The following is a 22386-nucleotide window of genomic DNA, read 5'->3' on the forward strand; positions in this document are numbered from 1 at the left end:
ACTATGATGATTCTTGAATTAAGGATCAGATACACCATTAGACTTCCTCACCATCGTCTCTCTTTAATTGACAATGGGTGTTATCTGTCAGCATATTTAAGTGGTCCAAGTTTTCCCCTCCCTGCAAGTAGCCATTGAAGCATTCATGTCCAATATATAGAAAACAATGCTGTGGGAACTAATAGCCATAAACAGGACAAAAATCATTTTATTAAAATTATTTCATTCCAAAAAATTATGTTGCTATCCATCTCATCTTAGAAATTCTATGTGGCTTACAGAAAATTGAAACCAGAAACAAAACACATATTCTAGGTATGATTCAACCAGATTGAACATAGAACCCAGAATAATGGAGGTGGAAGGGACCTTGGAGGTCTTCTAGTCTGCTTGAGCAGGAGACCCTATACCATTTCAGAAAAATAGTTGTCCAGTCTCTTTTTGAAAGCCTCTAGTGATAGAGCATCCACAACTTCTGAAGGTAAGGTATTCCACTGGTTGATTGTTCTCACCATTAAGAAATTTCTTGTTAGTTCTAGGCTGCTTCTCTCCTTGGTTAGTTTTCATCCATTGTTTCTTGTCTTAACTTTTGGGGCTTTGGAAAATAGGTTGACCTCCTCTTCTTTGTGGCAAACCCTCAAATATTGGAACATGGCTATCCCCTAGTCCAGTGATGGTGAACCTTTTCAGCACCGAGTGCCAAAAATGTCGCGCAGAAACATTGTATGTGTGTGCGTGCACCGTCATTGGGGCCGCACTCCAGAAAAGCCGAACTTCCGGGTTCTAGCACGCATGGGCGCCTGACGATCAGCTGGCAGGCAAACATATGCACACTGGTTTTCAGCACTGCCTCGCACACGCAGGACAGTTGATGCATGCCAGAAACCCGGAAGACAAGTAGGCAAGGCCGCGCGTGCCAGGCGACATGGCTTCGTGTGTCACTTTGGGCATGCTTGCCATAGGTTCGCCATCATGGCCCTAGTCCTTCTTTTCATTAGACTGTATATACCCAATTCCTGTAGTTGTTCTTTGTATGTTTTAGCCTCCAGCCCCCTAATCCAAAAATTGGAATCTTCGCTGGGGAAACAACTGAAGCTTTACACATAATGTGATTTGTCCTCTGCAATGCAAGGCCATTTAGTTATATTGCTTGACTGACTGACTGATTTAACCAATTTATAGAGCTATCCATCTTGTAACTATGGGCAAGTAAAAATGCATTAAAACATTTTTTTAAAAAAATTAGGTGCCTGCAACATAACTCAACCACTAGGTTCCTTTCACTCACCCTTCCAGATTAGAAATATTTGATGACTTTGAGAGGCATTTATGTATAACTGTTCTTCGGGATCTACCTGGTGGCTATCCTCAGGTTCAGCCCTCACAAGAGGATGGACAACTATGCTCCAGGAAGGCTTTAATTTATTCAATGCCTCTTAAGTGGGGTTCTATGTTACTGCATTTCAATAACATTTCCCTATTCCCCAATATTAGCAGCCAGGTCCCCTCACCTTCCAAGCAGGGGTGGGCTGCTGAAGGTTCGCAGGGGTTCATGAGAACCTCTAGCTAAGATTCTGTGCAGTTTGGAGAACCCCCACATCCCACTTCTGGCTGGCCCCTCCCACCCCACCCCTCCCCTTCCAGGAGTCCCCACATGGCCCATTTTGGATGCAGGTAAGTACAGGGCACATATAGAGGCTCGGGGAGGGCAAAAAATGGGCCTACTGGAAGGGCCTCCAGAGCCTGGGAAGGGCGTTTTCGCCCTCCCAGAGGATCAAGGAAAGCCTCCGGAACCCAGAGAGGTCAAAAATGTCTGTCTCCCCTGCCAAGGTGAAGGAGGCTGACTAGGTGATACCCACCCAGCAACTGGGCACAGAATCCCTTGCTAAAAATTTTGAAGCTCACCCCTGCTTCCAAGCAACCAAATTCAGCAGAACCATATCTCTCTCCTTCTTTCTATCACCTCCTATCCTCCTTCCACCCTGCAAGCAGCAAGCTCCTCTTGCATTCATTTTGTTCAGACTCCCCTTCTTAATCTTCTTCATCCCTATGCAGCTTGGCCCCCAATATTCCACTGAAAGACATGTCTTAGCCAAACAAATTTGCACAGCACTTACTTAGGATAATGATGCAATCTGCCTGCCACTTAAGTTGTTAGGAAAAGAGATGATGCCTTGAGACTACAGATATTCAGCCCTGCCCAAGAAGGCAGGCTTCATTGGAATTCTAAACAAATGCATCACCTTTCTTAGCTATTCGCACACAAAGAGACACTCTATGAAATTAACTCAGTATTGCTTTCCTTATCTCACCAAATAAGTGTTAACCAATAATTCCAAGCAACTATCTGCCCCAGAATGCTCAACGGAAGTCAGCATTACAATTAATTTCATGCTACAGACTCAGTAGGCATTGGCATTTTAGACATACCATCTTGCAGCAATCTGATTTTTATCCAAAGACAATACTTTTTAATGGAGCTGAACATCGGTCGGTGCCAAACTTTTCCCAAATAATATTCAGGCTGAGGATGGAAGACAAAGAAAGCAACTAGAAGACTGTGGAATTTTCTGGTTTCACTTCTGAAATTCCAGAAAAGATTATCCAGCCAATTTCTCCCCTGATGTAAAAGTTTTTTTAATTCAAAATCAATTTAAATGCAAAGTAACTGAGACAGCTCTATCTGGTATTTTACTATTTGCTGAGAAACACTGGCCCTGCATTCAGTCCTCTATGACAGGGGTCTCCAACCTTGGCATCTTTAAGTCTTTTGGACTTCTGGAGTTGAAGTCCACAACTCTTAAAGTTGCCAAGGTTGGAGACCCTTGCTCTACTAGGCCAATCTTGGGATGGACTGGAAATCTCTGGTTGAACTACCTAGCTAAATTTTGGGACTTTCTCATTTACACTCTATTTCTGTTTTTGTAGCATCTTGCTACACAAGAAGAAAGTAAAACATTACCAAAGCTCTACTTATAGTTTCATCTTAATTTTTCTTCCCTTCCACTTCACATCATTTCTGCCTTTTTCCAAAATGTAGCCATAATTTTAAAAACCACTGAGGGATGTTCTGCAGACACATATGCAGTTCTTTTTTTTTATGTAACATAATAGTAAAATATTTAAAATCCTAGTCTTAAAATATATACAGCCTTTTCTAAATTAAGAAACATATATAGGGTTTCCTGAATTCTGAAAACAGTGAGAAAAAAGAACTAGGCACACACTGATACACAAAATTGTAAATTCTGGAGCAATAAAGAAGAAGAAGAAGAAGAAGAAAAAGAAGAAGAGGAAGAAGAGGAGGAGGAGGAGGAGGAGGAGGAGGAGGAGGAGGAAGGGGGAGGAGGAGGGGGAGAAGAAGAAGAAGAAGAAGAAGAAGAAGAAGAAGAAGAAGAAGAAGAAGAAGAAGTAGTAGTAGTAGTAGTAGTAGTAGTAGTAGTAGTAGTAGTAGTAGTAGAAGTAGTAATATACAAGTGAAAAGTGGTTTTATGCATGTTCACAATCTGACTTTTCAGGGGACGAAATAGGAGAAGGGGGCAAATAAATAATAACAAACTGTTACCGGTATCTTTAATATCTGTCAGCAAAGCAGTAAAGATCATCTACATTCAACATTTGAGGTTCCTTCCCTGGGCTTTCTCACTAAATAATTTGTTCCTATTATGATCCAAAAAATTGGTCAAATAATGATTTTTTAAAAACCATAACTCAGTTTCTCATAAAACCACCTTAACAAAAATGTCCTTAAATATGTGAAATGCTGTATGTGGAACCACCCAGAATGTAGAGCTACAGCTACAATGATTCCACTTTCTTATTTGAATTGACAACAGGTCCAATGATCAAAAACCATGGCCAAATCTAAGACTTTGCAATGAGTATTTAACAGGATCTCAGTGTGAGCTATTTGGACTGATGTATCTGAAAAGAGATCTTTCAGAGGAGCTGAGCCATGTTAAAAAATGCTTTACTTTAGCAATCTCTCCTCTGTTTGGCTCCCAGCAATTTATCTTAGCTGGCAACAGTCAAACATATGAAGTTACAGCGAAGGAGACTCAGAACAGAGAGATCAGTTTTCAAGGTTGGTGGAAGAGTAACCTTTAAAAAGGAAAAAAACAATTTAAACAGGCTAAGAACAATAAAAACAAAGAATGGAAAGCAAGACAGACAATGGCTTACAAGATTTTTCTCAACTGATTTAACAACAGTAGCCAGAGGAATCTGTATTTTTTTCTGGGTAATGAAATAACATTACCAGAAGACATGTTTCTATTTCCCATTCACGTGGTATCTGTTTGCGTTTGTATGCATGTACTGGTAAGCACAGGGCAAATCAGGTAAGCAGGCAGGCAGGCAGGCATACTGGAAGGAAGGAAGGAAGGAAGGAAGGAAGGAAGGAAGGAAGGAAGGAAGGAAGGAAGGAAGGAAGGAAGGAAGGAAGCCTGACAAAAAACTGCTTATCTTTGTCCTAGAGCTATAGACATTTATTTATTCATAAATGAATAAATCTAGACAGGATCTTACTTTAGGCACTGTAGGCAAAAACCTAGTTCTGAAAAGAAGGCACTAATGGAAGGAAAAATGGAAACAAAGACTGAAAGAGGCAACCAGCAGTAAGGGAGAATTGATTCAATTACAGTGGCAATGGATACACTGGGGAACACCAGAAATTAGAGACAGACTGTCATGGATAAAATCTGTCTACATGTTTGCTAAGAATGGACAGTGACTATAATCAAAGACCCACAGAGGTTTTCTCAACTGGCTGTGACTCACCTCCTCATCAGGACAGCCACTAGTGAACAGCATTTTAAGATGATATCAGATGTCAGTGCCATCATTCATCTTGGACTTTCAGCAAAGGAATGTGGGCACTTAAAGGAGTGTGTGTGTAACAAAACAAAAAGTATTCCATAGCTCAAGCATATTCACTTTATCATCTATGTTGCCTAAATCATTGTAGCCCATTCCAATCTCTTTCTACAATCCCAGAAATAGAATAGAATAGAATAGAATTTTTTATTGGCCAAGTGTGATTGGGCACACAAGGAATTTGTCTTGGTGCATATGCTCTCAGTGTACATAAAAGAAAAGATACCTTCATCAGGGTACAACAATCCCAGAAAGAGATATCTGCATTAAAGACTCTGGAAAGACTGCGGAGAACAGCAACCAAGATGACTTAGAAAGCTGGAAGGTAAAACTTATGAAGAACGGCTGCAGGAATTGGGTTTTTCTAGTCTAGTGTAAAGAAGGACTAGGGATGACACGATAGCAGTATTCCAATATTTGAGGGACAGCCACAAAGAAGGGGGGGTCAACCTATTTTCCAAAGCACCAGAAGGCAAGACAAGAAACAATGGATGGAAACTAATCAAAGAGAGAAGCATCCAAGAACTAAGGAGAAATTTCCTAAAGGTGAGAATAATTAACCAGTGGAGCAGCTTGCCTTCAGCAGTTGTGGGTGCTCCATCACTGGAAGCTTTTAAGAAGAGACTGGACAGCTATTTGTCTTAAATGGTAGTGAATCTCCTGCTAGAGCAGGGATTTTGACTAGAACACTTCCAAAGTCCCTTCCAATCCTGATGATGTTTTATGTTCGAAATATGATCCCAGACGCTAATGCTTTGCAACAGGATAGCCTCCTATTTAAGGTATATGTTATTAAAAGAATACTTCCAAAAAATGAAGTCTAGTAGGCACAAAAAGAGATGTTTAGAGCCCATTGGCTTCCATGGAATACCCTATTTACTACTCTGTTCTCAATTTTCTGGGAGATGTGAAACACAGGCTATAATATGTCTTTTTTTTTCCCACCAAGACTCTTAATGTGAGAATCAAAACATATAGAAACCACCACCATAGCCCTCCGCTCTTGAGAGATATGACTTGGATAGCCTGTATCATCCACTTAAGAACCAAAATCATGGATGACAGAACCGCTTGAAAAAAAATTACCTGAATCAATAAATTATGTCTTCGAATATGACATGCTTCCAATTTAGTTTAACACTTCTCCATAATCTCAACTGCAAGAAATGTAAAACACGGGGAGTGAGAATCCAATTAATCTATTTCAAGTTATTAAAGGCCTTGTGAAGCATGCAAGCTGGCCCTTCAGTTTTAAAAAACCAGGCTGATATTTCAAGCTAAATTAAGTACAATTTTATACCGCTGTACTCCTTTGTGGCATCTATCAGAATCTTATGTCTTCTGGCTAGGTCTGCACTTAAGACTCTCTCCCACTACTAATAACTGACTGAGCAAGATCTGGCATTGATAACAGATTAATCATCCAGCCCCAGAAAGAAGCTTCACATTAGCTATAATGTCGAGCAGGCTGAAATTGCAAATCTAACAACTGCTGATTATAACTATTAAAATGCAATTTTAAAAAAGCCCCAGCTTAGAGATCTACAATTATTTATTAATTAAGATATTTGCAAATGCAAGTGCAGGTAGTCTTTGGCTTACAACCATACATTTAGTGACCATTTGAAGTTACAAGGGCACTGAAAAAGTGACTTATGACCATTTTTCACACTTACAAACCGTTGCAGCATTCCCATGGTTACATTATCAAAATTTGGACACTTGCAACCGTCATGTATTCTTGACAGTTGTAATGTCCCGGGGTCATGTGATCACCTTTTGCGACTTTCTGACGAGCAAAATTAATAGGGAAGCTGGATTCAATTAACAGCAGTGTAACAACTGCCGTGATTCACTTAACAATTGTGGCAAGAAAGGATGTAAAATGGGCAAAGCTTCACTGAACAACTGTCTTGCATAGCATAGCAATGGAAATTTTGAGCTCAATGTGATCATAAGTTGAGGTCTACCGGTAATGCATATATAGTGTCAGCAGGCAATGTGGATGGATGGATGGATGGATGGATGGATGGATGGATTCACAGTTACAGTGGATAATGTAAAGTGTGTTTCAAATTCAGCTTGACTTCTAATAACTTCGTGGACAAGTTTATGCTAATTTATTGGCAACAATATGGAAAAGTTTGACCACTGTCGTCCCCTCCCCCACAAGTTTTTTTCAAATTCCCAATGTAATATATTATACTGTATCAAACGGATAAGATGGCTCAATAAGTTATCTATATGGCTAGATTTAATATAATATTAAAGGACTGATCTAGTTCTATGTTAATATTTTGTAGATACCATATATTTTTAGTTTATATAAATGTCACTCATTTATTTACTATTCTGTACATTTATTCATTTTATCTTATTTTATTAGTACGCTTATACTGTATTTTTGTTGTATTTCATCACATCCTTTGATTATTATACTTACCAATAAAACATAAGATTTCACAAATGATTTGCCATAGCCTGCTTCCTAGGGATGACTGGCCCAAGGTCTCCTAGCCTGGTGCCTTAGCCACAACACCAAACCTGTCTATTTAGCGCTATTTTATTTATTTCCTAGGTTCTATTTTATTTATTTTTCATGAAATTAAAAGGCAAATACTTGAGCAAGGCAAACAATGGAGGTGAAGACACGATGAAGTACAAATAAAAAGTGCATATGTTCATTCTCAACTACTGTTAATCTCAGATTTCTGAAGTTCTGCTAGGTTTCATTTCCTGATCAAGGCTCTTATATCCTGACCAAAAAGGCTCTGAATATGGAACTGACTATCCTTCTCTTGGCAATTCTTCAGCTGTCACTTACTAAAAGGTACTGAAGGTCATGCCAGATGCAAATATTCTGTTTGGCCAAATCTATATGCACTTCTGGACTCTGCCTTCATCAAAGTCAATTCCAATTTGATTCACTGTTGAAAGAACAAGGCACCATGAAATAGGGAGTGTGAAGGACTGTGGGGTTTTGGTGTTTTTTTTTAAATAAAAAAAGACAGGCAGAGCAAATCTTCTGATAGCTTAGGTATGTCCAAATCGGCTATTAGATAAATGCCATGAGTAAACAGTTTTCTGTATCTTTTTGATGCCATCTACCAATTTTCTGGATTTTTTTTCAACCCACATGAGATGGCCTTAAGATAGCCAAAAAAAAATAAAATTAAATGGCTCAACTTCTTTGACTCTGTTCTGATCCTCAAAACAATCTCAGACAGAATGATTCTTTGTCTCCATCTCATTGCAGAAAATATAACACAGATGTCTGTGCCTGAACTATTACAGTATTTTCAGAATGAAAGACTCAGAAACTACAGCAAGTAGTGGTGACAAGGCATAAAGTTGGAGACCTCAACAAAATGAACATACAAAATGAACAAACCATCAGGTCAGAGAACACCCATTTGAAAGTTCCTGAAGGACTGAAATGTGAAATTGTTATCTTTACTTACTTTTAACAGAAGCAAGTGCCCTTGAATTACACCTCTGTAATCTAACAATGGATACTAATACTGTAACCTAACAATGGATACTAATCAGTCTATTTCAGGAGTGAAATCCAGCAGGTTCTGACAGGTAGCGGAAAACCGGTAGTGGAAATTTTGAGTTCGGAAAACCGGTAGTGGAAATTTTGAGTAGTTCGGAGAACCAACAAATACCACCTCTGGCTGGCCCCAGAGTGGGATGGGAATGTGGATTTTGCAGTATCCTTCCCCTGAAGTGGGGTGGGAATGGAGATTTTGTAGTATCCTTCTCCTGCTACGCCCACCAAGCCACGGCCACCAAGCCACACCCACAGAACCAGTAGTAAAAGAAATTGTATTTCACCACTGGTCTATTGGTCTAGTCTCGGATGGAAATTACATATAACCAGTACAATCCTTTTTTAAAAAAAAGAGACAAAGAAACAAACCCAAAAAGAATCCAGGACATGGCAAACTGATAACTTTTAAATCTCTTCTTCACCAAATGGCAGAGAAAGATTTTTGCTTTTACCTTTTGTTTTACATACATTTGTCATTTGTATAGAAGGATAAGGCAAGCCATGGCTATAATTTCTGGATTTTTTTAAAATTGTCAACATATAGGTGGATAGGGATGAGTAGATACTATTTTCAAAAGACTTTGTCAAACCCAGCCATCCTGTGATCATAAGAGTGTTGGGTTAAAATACAGGGAATAGGAATAAATAATTTTATAAAGATCAGAACTAAGAACTACACTGGGGCTTGCTTGTCAATCTACAACAATAAGATCTTAATGAATGGCCCGTGGATGAACAAACAGAGAGATGACCAAGTTTGTTGATAACACAAAATTATTTAAGGGTCTAAAATAGAAAAAGATTATAACTGTTTAGCTGCTTACAAAATTGCAATTCTACAATGAAATTAGAAAAGGAATCAAAGATAAAATTGCTAATGTCATTATGCTTTGAAATAAATGTAGGACACAATCACACTTGGAATACCTTTGTAATTTTTATCACAGCTGAAAAAGAAAAAAAAGATTACCAAATGATCAAAGGACTAGAATAAATCTCCTATGAGGAAATGTTATTTTGGTGGCATTTCAACTTGGGAGCAGGAAGCTAGAAAAGGAAAACAGAATAGAATAGATTTTTTCCCCCTTTCTATAATAATACAAGGGCTTATGTATCATCCATGAAGTAGAATGTTGGGAGCTACAAAACAGATAGCAGAAGGGACTCAATAGGCTATATACCGTATATACTCGAGTATAAGCCGAGTTTTTCAGCACGTTTTTTGTGCTGAAAAACGTCCCCTCGGCTTATACTCGAGTATATACGGCTTATACTCGAGTTTTTTTTTTTGTTTTTTTTTTCACATTATACCGGATGGTGCAAACTTGGCGGGCTTTTGCATTAGCGTGGGGAAGCCCTGCCGGTGCAGTGAGAGGGCGGGGCGGGGGAGCCGCCAGCCTTCTCGGCTGAGGGAGGGAGGCTTTCCCTGACCGGTAGCTGCCTCATTTCCCTCCCTCGGCTTATACTCGAGTCCCCAGTTTACCCCAGTTTTTTGGGGTAAAATTGGGGACCTCGGCTTATACTCGGATCGGCTTATATTCGAGTATATACGGTAGTTAAATTGCTAGCAAAATTGTTTGCTACTGAAGACAAAATGGCAGTCGCCAACTTAGACATCTTAATAAGTAGATTAGATTGACAGGTAATACTACTTGAGAAGATGTCAATGAAGGAACTTAGTCATCCAGGTAGAGTTGTCTGGAAGATGAATTCATGGCAAGCAGACTTTTTTTTTCTTTTTGGTTTGAAATGTTTCACTGCTTATCCAAGTCTCTTCTTCCAGTTGCCATGATTCTCTTTGACAACATTTTATTTTTTTTATTTTTTTTTATTTATTTGTCAAGCATATATAAAATAACACATAAAAGTATAAACATGATTTGAATACATGAAAAGGATACAAGTAAAATGGGACATTAGGCAGGGATGGTAGGCACGTTGATGCGCTTATGCATGTCCCTTACAGACCTCTTAGGAATGGGGTGAGGTCAACAGTAGACAGTCTAAGGTTAAAGTTTTGAAGATTTGGGGAAGAAACCACAGTCAGGTAGTGCATTCCAGGCATTGATGACTCTGTTTCTAAAGTCATATTTTCTGCAATCAAGTTTGGAGTGGTTCAGAGGTGGTATTCAGCAGGTTCTGACCAGTCCTGCAGAACCAGTAGGGGAAATTTTGATTAGTTCGGAGAACTGATAAATACCATCTCTGACTGGCGCCTGTCTCCATCTATTCTCTGTCTCCCAAGTCTCAACTGATTGGGAGGAAATGGGGATTGTGCAGTAACCTTCCCCTGGAGTGGGGAGGGAATGGAGATTTTACAGTATCCTTCCCCTGCCACACCCACCAGTCACACCCACTAAGCCACATCCACCAAGCCACATCCACAGAACCTGTAGTAAAAAAATTTGAATCCCACCATGGGACTGGTTTACCTTGAGTTGTTATCTATTGTTTGCTCTTGTATTGTTGTGGTTGAAGCTGAAGATGGCTAATGTTTTACCCCCATTAAGATAGACAAGATACTGCTAAATGCCAGATTAAACAATATCATCTAGCAGGACTCCAGAAGCAGCCCTTCTTTGTAGCAGTTCCTTCACTCTGGAATGAGATTCTCCTTGAGATCCAGATAGCCCTCACTGTGCTGTTGCTTAGAAAGCTTCTGGTTCTTCATCTCTAAGCCCTTGGTGAAGGAGAGTGACATGACTCCAATCGTTTCCATCCAGTCTGTCATTCTTGCCAACTCTTACCTTCCTTCCTTTTAGATGATTTTATTGAAATTCCCTTCCCTTGATTTTATTGAGATTTCATTGAAATGACTGTGAACCACCTAGAGTCACTGAGGGTCATAGAGCATACAAGTTCAATAGAAAAATAAATATAAATAAGCATGCTTTTAAAAAAAGAAAGCAGGCAGGAGAATGCTACAATAGCCATAGTCTTTCCATCATAGACTTCATGTTGATCACTCTAGAAATAGACTCTTAGGCAATCAATTAGCCTGATCGGTGGGACTTCTTTGTATTTCATAAGATGATTCAAGCATTTGCTGCACAAATTGCCTCATAATTCTATTTAAGCATTAAAAGTCGAATCAGTGTGGTTACAGAATGATTCATGACCCCCAAAGCTCAGAGCTTTCTAATATAATACGATCAGTATTCCACAGTTTTGAACACCCATTCATGGGTGTGCCCTTCCATCTTCACCCCAACCAATCTTTTATTCTAGCAGGCAACTGCGATACCAATATAAGTGGCTTAACAATCATGGATAACAATGCTTGGTTGTACACTTTAAGCGTCCAAGTCTAGCAATCAACCTTCTGCACAGTTCAGCTATTGTTACAGCGTATTTATACATAATATAATGTGAGCACAAATGATTATAGTGATAACATCACATTTTCTCTATTTATAAATGTTAAGTGTAACGTATTTTAGAGTTCTAAAATTTAGATAAAATCAATTCATCTAAACCCCAAATCAATGGGAGCTAGGAAGGGAGAGAGAGAGAAGTTCTCCTGAAATTTCTCAATGGCAGCAAAGTCTTTCTAGCCATTCACCAGTGGGAAAGGAGAGACCATTTTTGAGAGGAGAATTTGTAGAATCCCACAGGCTATACAGGTAGTCCTCCACTTACAACAGTTCGCTTAGTGACTGTTTGAAGATATAACAAACTGAAAAGATTGACTTATGACCTACTTTTCAGACTTACCACCATTGCAGCATTCCACATGATCAAAATTCAGATGCTTGGCAACTGACTCATATTTATGACGGTTGCAGTATCCCAGGGTCATGTGATGCTTTTTTGCGACCTTCGGACCAGCAAAATCAATGGAGAAGCCAGATCCACTTAACAACCCTGTTACTAATTTAACAACTGCAACAGATTCTTTGGCAAGAAAGGTCATAAAATGAGGCAAAACTCACTTAACAAATGTCTCACTTAGTGGTCTCGTGGACCACTAATATGATCTGCTTAATGATCAACTGGGTGGATGTGACTAGGTGGTCGTGTGACTGGTGGGCATGACGAACTTGATGTTACTCACATTGAGGGGTGCCTCGCCGGCCTCTACTCACCCCTCCTACCCACTCCTCCCCTCCCTGCCCAGGCTCCTTAGGGCCCCAACAGGAAGCAATTGGAGCTAAGCAGCCACCATGAGAAAGAGTTGGCAAAACAGCTGGCTCAATTCAAATTGGATCTGACCGAGAAGAAAGCTCAGCAGACGCACCTCACTGAGGACTAGGCTTTCCAAGCAGAGGAAAGACCTGCAGGAATGCAAGGCCAGGTACCGCGCCTGGAGGCTCAGTGGGCTGAGATGGTCAGCCAGTTCCAGGCCATGATACAGTCCCACTGGAACAAGGCCTTCTGGCTCTTCACCACCAGCAGCACTTCCCTCCAGACTTCACCCAAAGCCCCATACCAGGAGGCTGAAGCAGACCCCAAGTTGGAATTTCTTCCCCCCCCCCGACCCACACAAAAAGACCCCAAAGGGGGAGACTCTCTGCAGCAACACAAACATTCATTGCATGTATCCAGTCCAGGGGCCATAGTTTGAGGACCCCTGATTTAGTGCAATATAAAAAATGCAAATAATTTTTCTGGGGACCACCAAAATTTTCTCGCGGACCACCAGTTGGTGACCACTGTTCTAGTCCAACCCTCTACTCAAGACAACACAGTATTATGGTTGCCCAGTCTGTTTTTGAAAACCTCCAGTATACATATAAGCAAACTGTTCACCTCCCCCTTGCTATTGTTGCAGCTCCAGCACTCATTAGAAAATCTTCATAGAAAAGAAAGCACCACTTTCGAGAGCCTACTGCATGGGTTTCAAACCCGCAAGTCACATTTTCGTCACATGACGTATTGTGCCTTTTTCCCCCCTTCGCTAAACCAGGGATGGGCATGCCCAGTGTGTGACACATCCAGCCCACGGCCTGTGAGTTTGAAACCCCAGCCTAGTGGTACCAAAGCTCCGGATCTCTTTTGACTGATCCTCCTCAAAGCCTATCACCACCATCTTTGACAACAATTACTGAAAGTTGCTGGCATAATTGCAACTCTTATGTTGAGACTGGAACCCACTGAAATGGTAGCAGGAGCCATAATATAGTCTTATATTATATTATAAATAGAATTGTTGCAATAGCAATAAGCACAGACTTATATACAGCTTCACAGTGCTTTACATCCCTCTCTAAGTGGTTTACAGATTCACAGAAAGGTCAACCTATTTTCCAAAGCACTTGAAGGCCAGATAAGGAACAATGGATGGAAACTGATCAAGGAGAGATTCAACCTAGAAATAAGGGGAAAAAATTCTATCAGTGAGATCAATCAACCAATTGCACAGCTTGCCTTAAGAAGTTGTGAGAGCTTCATCACTGGAGGCTTTCAAGAAGAGACTGGACGGCCATCTGTCAGTCAACATATTGCCCCAACAATCTGGGTCCTCATTTAAACAACCTCAGAAGGATGGAAGGCTGAGTCAATCTTGAACCTATCAAATTGAACTCCTGGCAGTGGGCAGAGTCAGCCTGTAATATTGCATACTAACCACTGTGCCACCATGGCTCTTATATACACACACAGCTCATCCATACAAGTAGTTACAATCATAATGGAGCCCAGAACAATGGTCCTAAGTCATGGCAGTTGTTAAGTGCATCACCACGTGACCCCTTCCAACTTTGCAACCTTTTTATGGCAGTTATATTAAGCAAATGCCACAGTCATCAAGCAAACCCATTTTCAACTAAGAACCATTTTTTTTACCAAACAGAATACTAGAAACTGTCAACAAGGACCAAAAAGCATGGTCCTGTGACCGCAGGTCACTGAAAATGGCCATAAATGGAAGCCAGTTGCAAACATCCCAAATAACATGACTGCAGGGGGTGCAGCTGTCAGAACTTTGAATAGTTGCTTAGCAAGGATTGCCTGTATGAATAAAGTGGTCCTGCTCATTTGACCAATCCTCTTTTAAATTCAACTGTGACCTTCTTAGCCAGATAGATAGATAGATAGATAGATAGATAGATAGATAGATAGATAGATAGATAGATAGATAGATAGATAGATAGATAGATAGAGGTAAAGGTTCCCCTCACACATATGTGCTAGTCGTTCCTGACTCTAGGTGGCGGTGCTCATCTCCGTTTCAAAGCTGAAGAGCCAGCACTGCCCGAAGATGTCTCCATGGTCATGTGGCCGGCATGACTCAACACCAAAGGTGCACGGAACGCTGTTACCTTTCCACCAAAGGTAGTCCCTATTTTTCTACTTGCATTTTTTACGTGCATTCGAACTGCAAGGTTGGCAGAAGCTGGGACAAGTCACAGGAGCTCACCCCATTACGTGGCACTAGGGATTCGAACCACTGAACTGCCGACCTTTCGATCGACAAGCTCAGCATTTTAGCCACTGAGCCATCACATCCCTTTTAGATAGATAGATAGATAGATAGATAGATAGATAGATAGATAGATAGATAAATAGATAGATAGATCTCTGTATATCTCCAGATCTCTCTATATTTATCTATCTCTAGCTATCTAGCTATCTAGCTATTTATCTATCTATCTATCTATCTATCATACATACATACATACATACATACATACATACATACATACATACATAAAACAATCAATAAGCAACACATGGGTACCTGGAGGAAAATCAATACGCAAGGACAAAATGTGGAAATACAGGCAGTCCTCAATTTATGACCCATTGGGAGCAGAATTTCCACTGTTAAGCAAGGTGGCTATTAAGTGAATCACACCTGATTTTACAACCTTTTCTGGCCAGGGTTGTTAAGCAAATTGTTGCAGTTGTTAAGTAAATGGTCATACAGTCATTAAGCGAATCTGGTTTCCCCCATTGACTTTGATTGGTGGAAGCTGCAAATGGTGATCACATGACCCTGGGGCGCTGCAACTATTGTCAATCCATGCCAGTAGCCAAGCGCCTGAATTTTGATCACGTGACTGTGGGGATGCTGCAACACTGGTAAGTGGAAAGTGGAAAGATCAATCTACTTGATGTTGTAACTTTGAATCATCACTAAATGAATGGCTGTAAGTCAAGGATTACCTGCATCCTTCCCAGCCGATATCTTGACTTCAGAACTGTGATGAATTCAGGATAGCACCAGTGAAATACAAAAGCTACCTCTTTTCTTTTGAATGAATGATGGCTTGTTCCTGGAATAAATGCCTCCTTCTATATCACAAATCTCAGAGATCCATCAACCAACAGAGAACCATTAAATGGGACACCTGCTTGGTCCCACTAGGTTCTTTCTTAATTACTCTCAAGAATTTCCCTGCTTCATGGTAAAAAAAGAAACTATTGGCTGAGTGCCAGCTGCCTTGCCAGCTGCATCACTGTCCATTTTGGACAGTTTTCAAGCAACCATGTTACCCATGATTATAACTATTTCTGACAAGATTTTAATCCTTCAAAATCTGTGCAGATTTAAACGGTGGGATATTTTTCTGTTCCATACCATTATCTATTTCTACCTGCTAACATCACAGTTGAATTCCCCTGAAACATTCTTCCTACGAATGCCAAGTAGATTTGGCTCAAAAATATTTAGGAAATCTTCCAGCTAATAATGTATTGTGCTTCCCTCCCCACTCCATCCCAGAAATTGTTTCCAGAGCTTCATTCTTCTTAGAAAATTATCGGGGGGGGGGGGAATGACCCCTCTCACATTCCTGCTACAGATGAAAATCTAAATAACATTTAATCTCAGAACTGCCCAACTTGCCCAATATTGTATTTGAAGTTAGTTTTCATTTTTTATTCTTTCTATAATAAATTCATGAACTGGAACATTTTCTGATTAGAAATAAGCGTTAGAAAAAGTGGGGGGGAATTGAAGTAGCATTCCATTTCTAAACCGTGGACTGACCTGGATAATCAGGTCTTCTGCAGTATGCAAAAGCTCTTGATTTGAAAGCTAGGTATCTCACTGAGGCAGAGAAATATATTTTACACAAAGCACATCTAGGTATAGGCCCATTTCTGAAAGATAACACCCCCTCCTCATAACACATTCCAGACAACCTACAAACATCAAGGATAAGCCAGACCGTGACATTCATTCATAATACAGCCTATTTCTTTGGTCACAGCATGTTACGTGAGCAGAGGAGCCATGTTTTCTTAAGCCAGGCTTAGAACTAAGCATGTTATAGGAATCCAGGCATTTAATTTTAACCATTCTCCACCAAGGCTACAGAGAAGAGGGTTTGCAAGCCAGGCAGGAATTTGAATTGGCCCAAGATTCTCTAGCACTTCCTGGGAAATGCAGACTTTGAAGAGGAAAGAACCCAGTGCCTGAATACCTCTGTCCAGTTCCCATGTCCATATTCAGCACAGTCTTGTTAACAAAGGAAAGCAAGGATGGGTATGTATGGAAGGGTTAAAGAAACATCTTCAAGCTACAGAGGTTTTCAGAGGTTGAAGTTAAGTGGCACGTGACAACCTAGCAAAAGCTAGGGTTCAACACCCTATCAGAAAATCCCAAGGGTGAAGATAGATAGATAGATAGATAGATAGATAGACAGACAGACAGACAGACAGACAGATAGACAGACAGATGATAGACAGACAGAGATGGATGGATGGATGGATGGATGGATGGATGATAGACAGACAGACAGACAGATGTCAGAAGGTCACACTGGCAAACCACTTCCAAAGTATGGCCTTCAAAAACCCAACATGACCGTCACATGGTCCCAAGGAACCAAGCTGCACTTCAATGAGGCTTTAATTTAAATCAACTTGCCTTTAGTATTTATCAGAAGGATGCAGGCAAAAAAAATTCTGTCATTTCTCTTCCCAATCTATCAAATCGGGCACTACAATTGCTCATGTGTGACTCAAATTGCATGAGAGAAAATCTGAACTGTAGGAAATTGCCTACTTTCAATTATGCATGCACACACGCACACATACACACACGCACGCACATGTATCATTTTGTCACATCCTGCCTAAATCCTTTTGTTCTTGTATTTGAAGCTTTTACAGTTAGGCTGCCTATTGCAATTGTAGAGGCAAGAAGCGAGTCCTACCTTGTAAATTCTGTTGCTTCCACCTAAAACGTTACCTAATTCAGGCCCAAGGGCATCTAAGACATAGGAAGCACAGGCTGCAGAAAAATAGTCCTTATTCTAACCCACAGTACCTTGAGACAAATCACTTGTTGGAAGTCAACTCCTTTCCCATGCTTTTTCTAAAAGGTAGGGAACCACTTTTTCCAATAAGATCCACATATCCAGGAGTAAAGTCATTATCTGTTTCCTTGGAAAACTGCAGTATTTTCAGCAGGAATTAGTAATTAATTTCCAACCTTATTGAAAAACAAAGGCAATAAGCATCCTTAAATATTTCCAAGCAGCTAAACCCAGGACAGATTTGCAACATCAATCACTCTTTCCTTTGTGACTCAAGCAAGTCAGAGGTGGGTCACCTTGAAAAGCCTGGCTTGCAGCAACCTGCTCATTTCTGTTACATCTGAGCCAAAGGCCTTCCATGCAGTGGAATGAGAAGCCCTCAAATACAGGTATTCCTCGACTTAAAGACCACAAACGGGCCCAAAATTTCTGTTGCTAAGTGAAACATTTTTTAAGTGAATTTTGCCCCATTTAATGACCTTTTTTGCCACAACTGTTAAGTGAATCGCAGCAATGTTTAAGTTAATAACACGGTTGATCAGTGAATCTGGTTTCCCCATTGACTTTGCTTGTCGGAAGTTTGCAAAAGGTGATGATCGCATGACCCCAGGAGCCTGCAACCGTCATAAATATGAACCAGTTGCCAAGCGCCTGAAGTTTGATTATGTGACCATGGGGATGGTGCAAGGGTCATAAATGTGAAAAACAATTATAAGTCAGTTTTTTTCAGTGCTGTTCTAACTTTAAATGGTAACTAAATGAACTGTTGTAAGTCAAGAACTATCTGTGCCACTCAGGAGACTGTGCAGTTCATGGAACAACCCTCTATCCTGGACTCAGGCCCAACATGGCCTTCTAATCACAAAGCTCTGCTAATGATTTTCAGAGCAGTATATCTACCGTGATTCCATTCCAAAGATGTTCCTATAAAAACAGCCCTGTTACCAAACCCTCAAACAGAATAAATATTGATCTCCAGAGAAGAGAGCTATTATATCTATAAAGGTCACTACGGCCCTTTGTCTCATCTATAAAAATAAACATCTAGACTTCTCGTTTGAAGTTTTCCTTGGTTATACAAGATTTTAGATTTTTTTTTTCTTTTGCAGCTACTTGGAACCTCCTCAAATAAAAACAGCTGTTAAGGTGTGTTCCAACCACTATATCAGGGGTCTCCAACCTTGGTCCCTTTAAGACTTGTGGACTTCAACTCCCAGAGTTCCTCAGCCAGTTTTGCTGGCTAAGGGACTCTGGGAGTTGAAGTCCACAAGTCTTAAAGGGACCAAGGTTGGAGACCCCTGCACTATATCACCTGTATTCAACACCAATAGCCTTATAAGGAAAGCCAATATGTTTATAACAATTATGCAAGTGGAAAGCAAAGATAACCTCACAGAAATGTTATTCAGTTTACGACAGAGGTAGTCATTGAACCAAACTCTTTCCTGATGTACCCAGTCTGAGCAAAGCTATCCCTTTATATTTACATTAGCAAAGCCATGCCAAAACCTGAATCTGCTAGACCGGCGAAATAAACTGTCTTAGAAAGGGAGGTGCCTGACACAGGACTAGCTGAATCGAGACCAATATTAGAAAGAAAACAAGGTCAAACAATGCACTTTCCCCTCCAAGATGAAGTAGAATGGAGCAGGCTGTTTTCAAACTTGAGCATAATGTCCAAAGTCACAAAGAACGAACAGTAGCACCAATCAAAGATTATTATTTTTATTATTATTTATTAGATTTTTATACCGCCCTTCTCCCGAAGGACTCAGGGCGGTTTACAGCCAATATAAAACAATAACAGTGTACAATTAAAATAGAGAATTAAAAAACTTATTATATAATTGGCCAAAATTTAAAACGTTTAAACCTAAAAACCCTTAAAATTCATATATATTAATTCAACCCCAGTTAAAATTGATATTTAAAATTTAAAATTTAAAAAATTTAAAAAATTTAAGCCAGTCCCGCTCGAATAAATAAATGCATTTTCACTTGTGTTTCACTTAGATATTTCACTTGTGTTTCACTTAAGATGTTTCACTTAGCTTGGAAAAAGCTCCAACTTGCCCTCTGCTTCCTTCCACATCTCGATCCCATTAAAGCAGCCCTCTCCAAAGGAAACAGATCACACATATTAACCCTCAGCTCTGGAGAGATCCCCACAAACATTTTTGCCCCACCCAGCCTAGTTTGCCCTTTTCATTTCCCAGCTGCACCTGCCAAAGGCCCAGAATCCAAGTGAGTGGATAATTTTTTTAAAAAATACTCCCTACACAAGGGAAATCCTAAAGTATCTTAAAGAATAACCTAGAATATTATGAAAAACAGGAGAAAAGCACTTTAATAAAACCCCAGGTCCACAGATGGACATGCAGGGCTGCAGTAAAATTATTGGTCAAAGATGGGCCAAGCTGAAAGATTAAACACCCCAATGGACTGAAACTTCCTAGTGGAATTTCCTCTTCTTTCTCTGGACCCAAAAGGCAGATCCTTTCAGAGCCACCCACCATTCCTTCTCCCTCCACTTTGGCTCTTGGCCTCCAAGATGCCCTGCCTGGATCGAAGTCTACACCTCTTTCCTGCTCTCCCACCTGGGGCTCCACCTTGCCTTCCTCGCCAGGTCTTTCATAAGGCTTTTCCTCTGGGGAATCCATCCAAATTGGTCCCCTGGGCAGCCACTCAAGAACTTTCTGCTGCCCTGGCCAGAAGCTTTCCAAAGGTAGGGGGCGGTGGGGGGAGAGCCTAGGCTAACTGGACCCAGGAGAGGTGAAGGGCCGAAGGGACAGCCATCCAAAAGCGGCGCACCCATCCTGGCTGGGGAGAAAAATCTACGCCGGCAAAAAGGAAAAGCGAGGCGGGCTCCCCACGAAAAAAGGGGGGTGGGGAAGTGACCCGGGGGTCGTCCGACAAAACGCCCCCTGGCAAAACGATTCCACCCACAGGCGAATCTAAAGGCCTTTGTCCCCCGGATTTGCGCGCTAGAGGCAGGGAGAGAGCGAGGAAAAAATATATATATAATAAAAGCGGGTTTTATGTGCTTGCCCTCCGTGGGGGACTCCCCGTCTAACGCGCCGGCACAACCATCCTCTCCAAAGCCGGCCCTGGAGCTCCCCCAGTCTGCCAAAGCCGAAGTAGCAAGAAAACTCCAGAACCGTTTAAGGAGGGGGGGCAGAGGAGGGGTGCGGGACCTTGACGCCCCCCCCCCACTCCATGTAGACGGCGCGGGGAGGGGCTTGTCCACAAAAGGCTCCCTTCGCCTCTTTTTACCGGGCCAAGAAATAACAGGGCAAAGACGGCTGAATGTCGGCGATAGCGATACTTTCTTGGCCGTCTTCCCCACCGGCGGCCCGGTAGAGAAAACCGCTTAAGACGCAGCGGCCACACCTGGCGGGGCCGGGGGCGCCTCTCGCTCCCTCCCGGACGCGTTTTAGGAGGACGGGGCGGGAAACCGGCTCGCTTCGTTTTGTTTCTCACCTCCGCTCCCATCGCGCCCAAAAAAAAAAAAAAAGACGCCACCACCTTGGAAGATCCCCTCCCCGGAGCCCTTGCGCACCTCTCGCCGCTCCGCCGACCCAGCCCAGCCCAGCCCAGCCCAGCCCTCCCGCCGGCAGCTGCGCGGGGGCTGCAATGCAGAAAGCAAAAAGAAGCCTTCGCCGGCACTTACCTGCTGCCTCCCGGGGAATCCGACCGCCCGGGGAGCTCCTTCTCCCACGGCCGCCTTCCACGTCCCTGCTCCAGTGCTTCGCTTAGCAGCAGCAGCCGCCGCATCCTAGAGGTAAGAGGCGCCGGTCAGCAATGTTCGGGTCGGGCCCGAAGCGGCCAGCTCGGTTCGAGCGCTCAAACCGCGTCGCCCGCCCCATGGAAAGCTTCGGGGGCGTCGGCGGCGTCGGGAAGTGAATCTAGCCGGGTGTGACCTTGCCCCACACCCGTCGGTGGTTTCTCCGCTCGCCCGGTTGCATCAAATCCCGCCGCGCTCCCACACGAACACGGTGCCCGCCCGCCCGCTCGCTCGTTCGCTCGCTCTCCCCGGCCGCCGATCGGAGCTCCACCGCGGAGTTCGAGCGCCTCCACCTCCCTCCTAGCTGCCGCCGTTCACATCGCCGTCACTAGCGGCACAGGAGGAGCGATGGAGTCGGAGCCTCGGCCAGGCGCTGCTTTAACGAAGGCGGAGGCAGCAACGGCAGCAACGCAGCAACGCCCGGACGCTCCCCGACCGTGTCTGGGCTTCTCCGACGCCCCTCGGCCGAGGTGCGCAGCCCGCCGCAGCCCGCTCCATCCCCGGCGTTGCGGCCGCTGGTGCGAGAGGCAGATGAGGAGGCTGCCGCTGCCGCCTGACCGAAAGCCGCTCGCCTCGCTGCCGCATGAAGCTTTCCCGCGGCGGCGCCGGCGCCGGCGACTCCTCCGCAGTCAGAAGCGCGCTCGAGTGGCGGAGACTGGAAGCGTCCAGCGCCGCCCGCCGGGGAAGGGCGGGATATCGAGGGGCGGGCAGGCGGAGGAGCGCCCGCCCGTTTGGGCCGGCCCTCGCTCCGCCTGGCCTCAAATAAAAACACCCGTGCCGGGCAGACGCGTCGCCACTTGGCGACAAGCGCCCTAGCTGGACGCGCCGAAGCGGCGCCCGGGCACCAATGACACCGGTAGTGGGTGGTGGGGGAGGACGGAATGAGGAGGTGGGGGGAGAATGAAGAGGGTGGTGATGTTGGTGCCAACTAACCGGCCGGCTCGCGCTCCTACTTTCCTCTTCCGTCT

General features: G+C 42.7%; 1 protein-coding gene across 3 annotated transcripts in view; it reads right to left on the minus strand.

The window, feature by feature from the left end:
• Positions 1 to 22045, minus strand: part of LRFN5 (leucine rich repeat and fibronectin type III domain containing 5) — a 130557-nt gene extending 108512 nt beyond the window's left edge. For all 3 annotated transcript variants that reach the window (XM_058163167.1, XM_058163166.1, XM_058163165.1), the window contains exon 1: positions 21305 to 22045. The gene's annotated coding sequence lies outside the window, so the exon portion shown is untranslated. The remainder of the gene's footprint in view (positions 1 to 21304) is intronic.
• Positions 22046 to 22386: the final 341 nt, after the last annotated feature.

Source organism: Ahaetulla prasina, chromosome 1 (assembly GCF_028640845.1).
Source record: "Ahaetulla prasina isolate Xishuangbanna chromosome 1, ASM2864084v1, whole genome shotgun sequence".
In the NCBI taxonomy this organism is placed as follows: domain Eukaryota; kingdom Metazoa; phylum Chordata; class Lepidosauria; order Squamata; family Colubridae; genus Ahaetulla; species Ahaetulla prasina.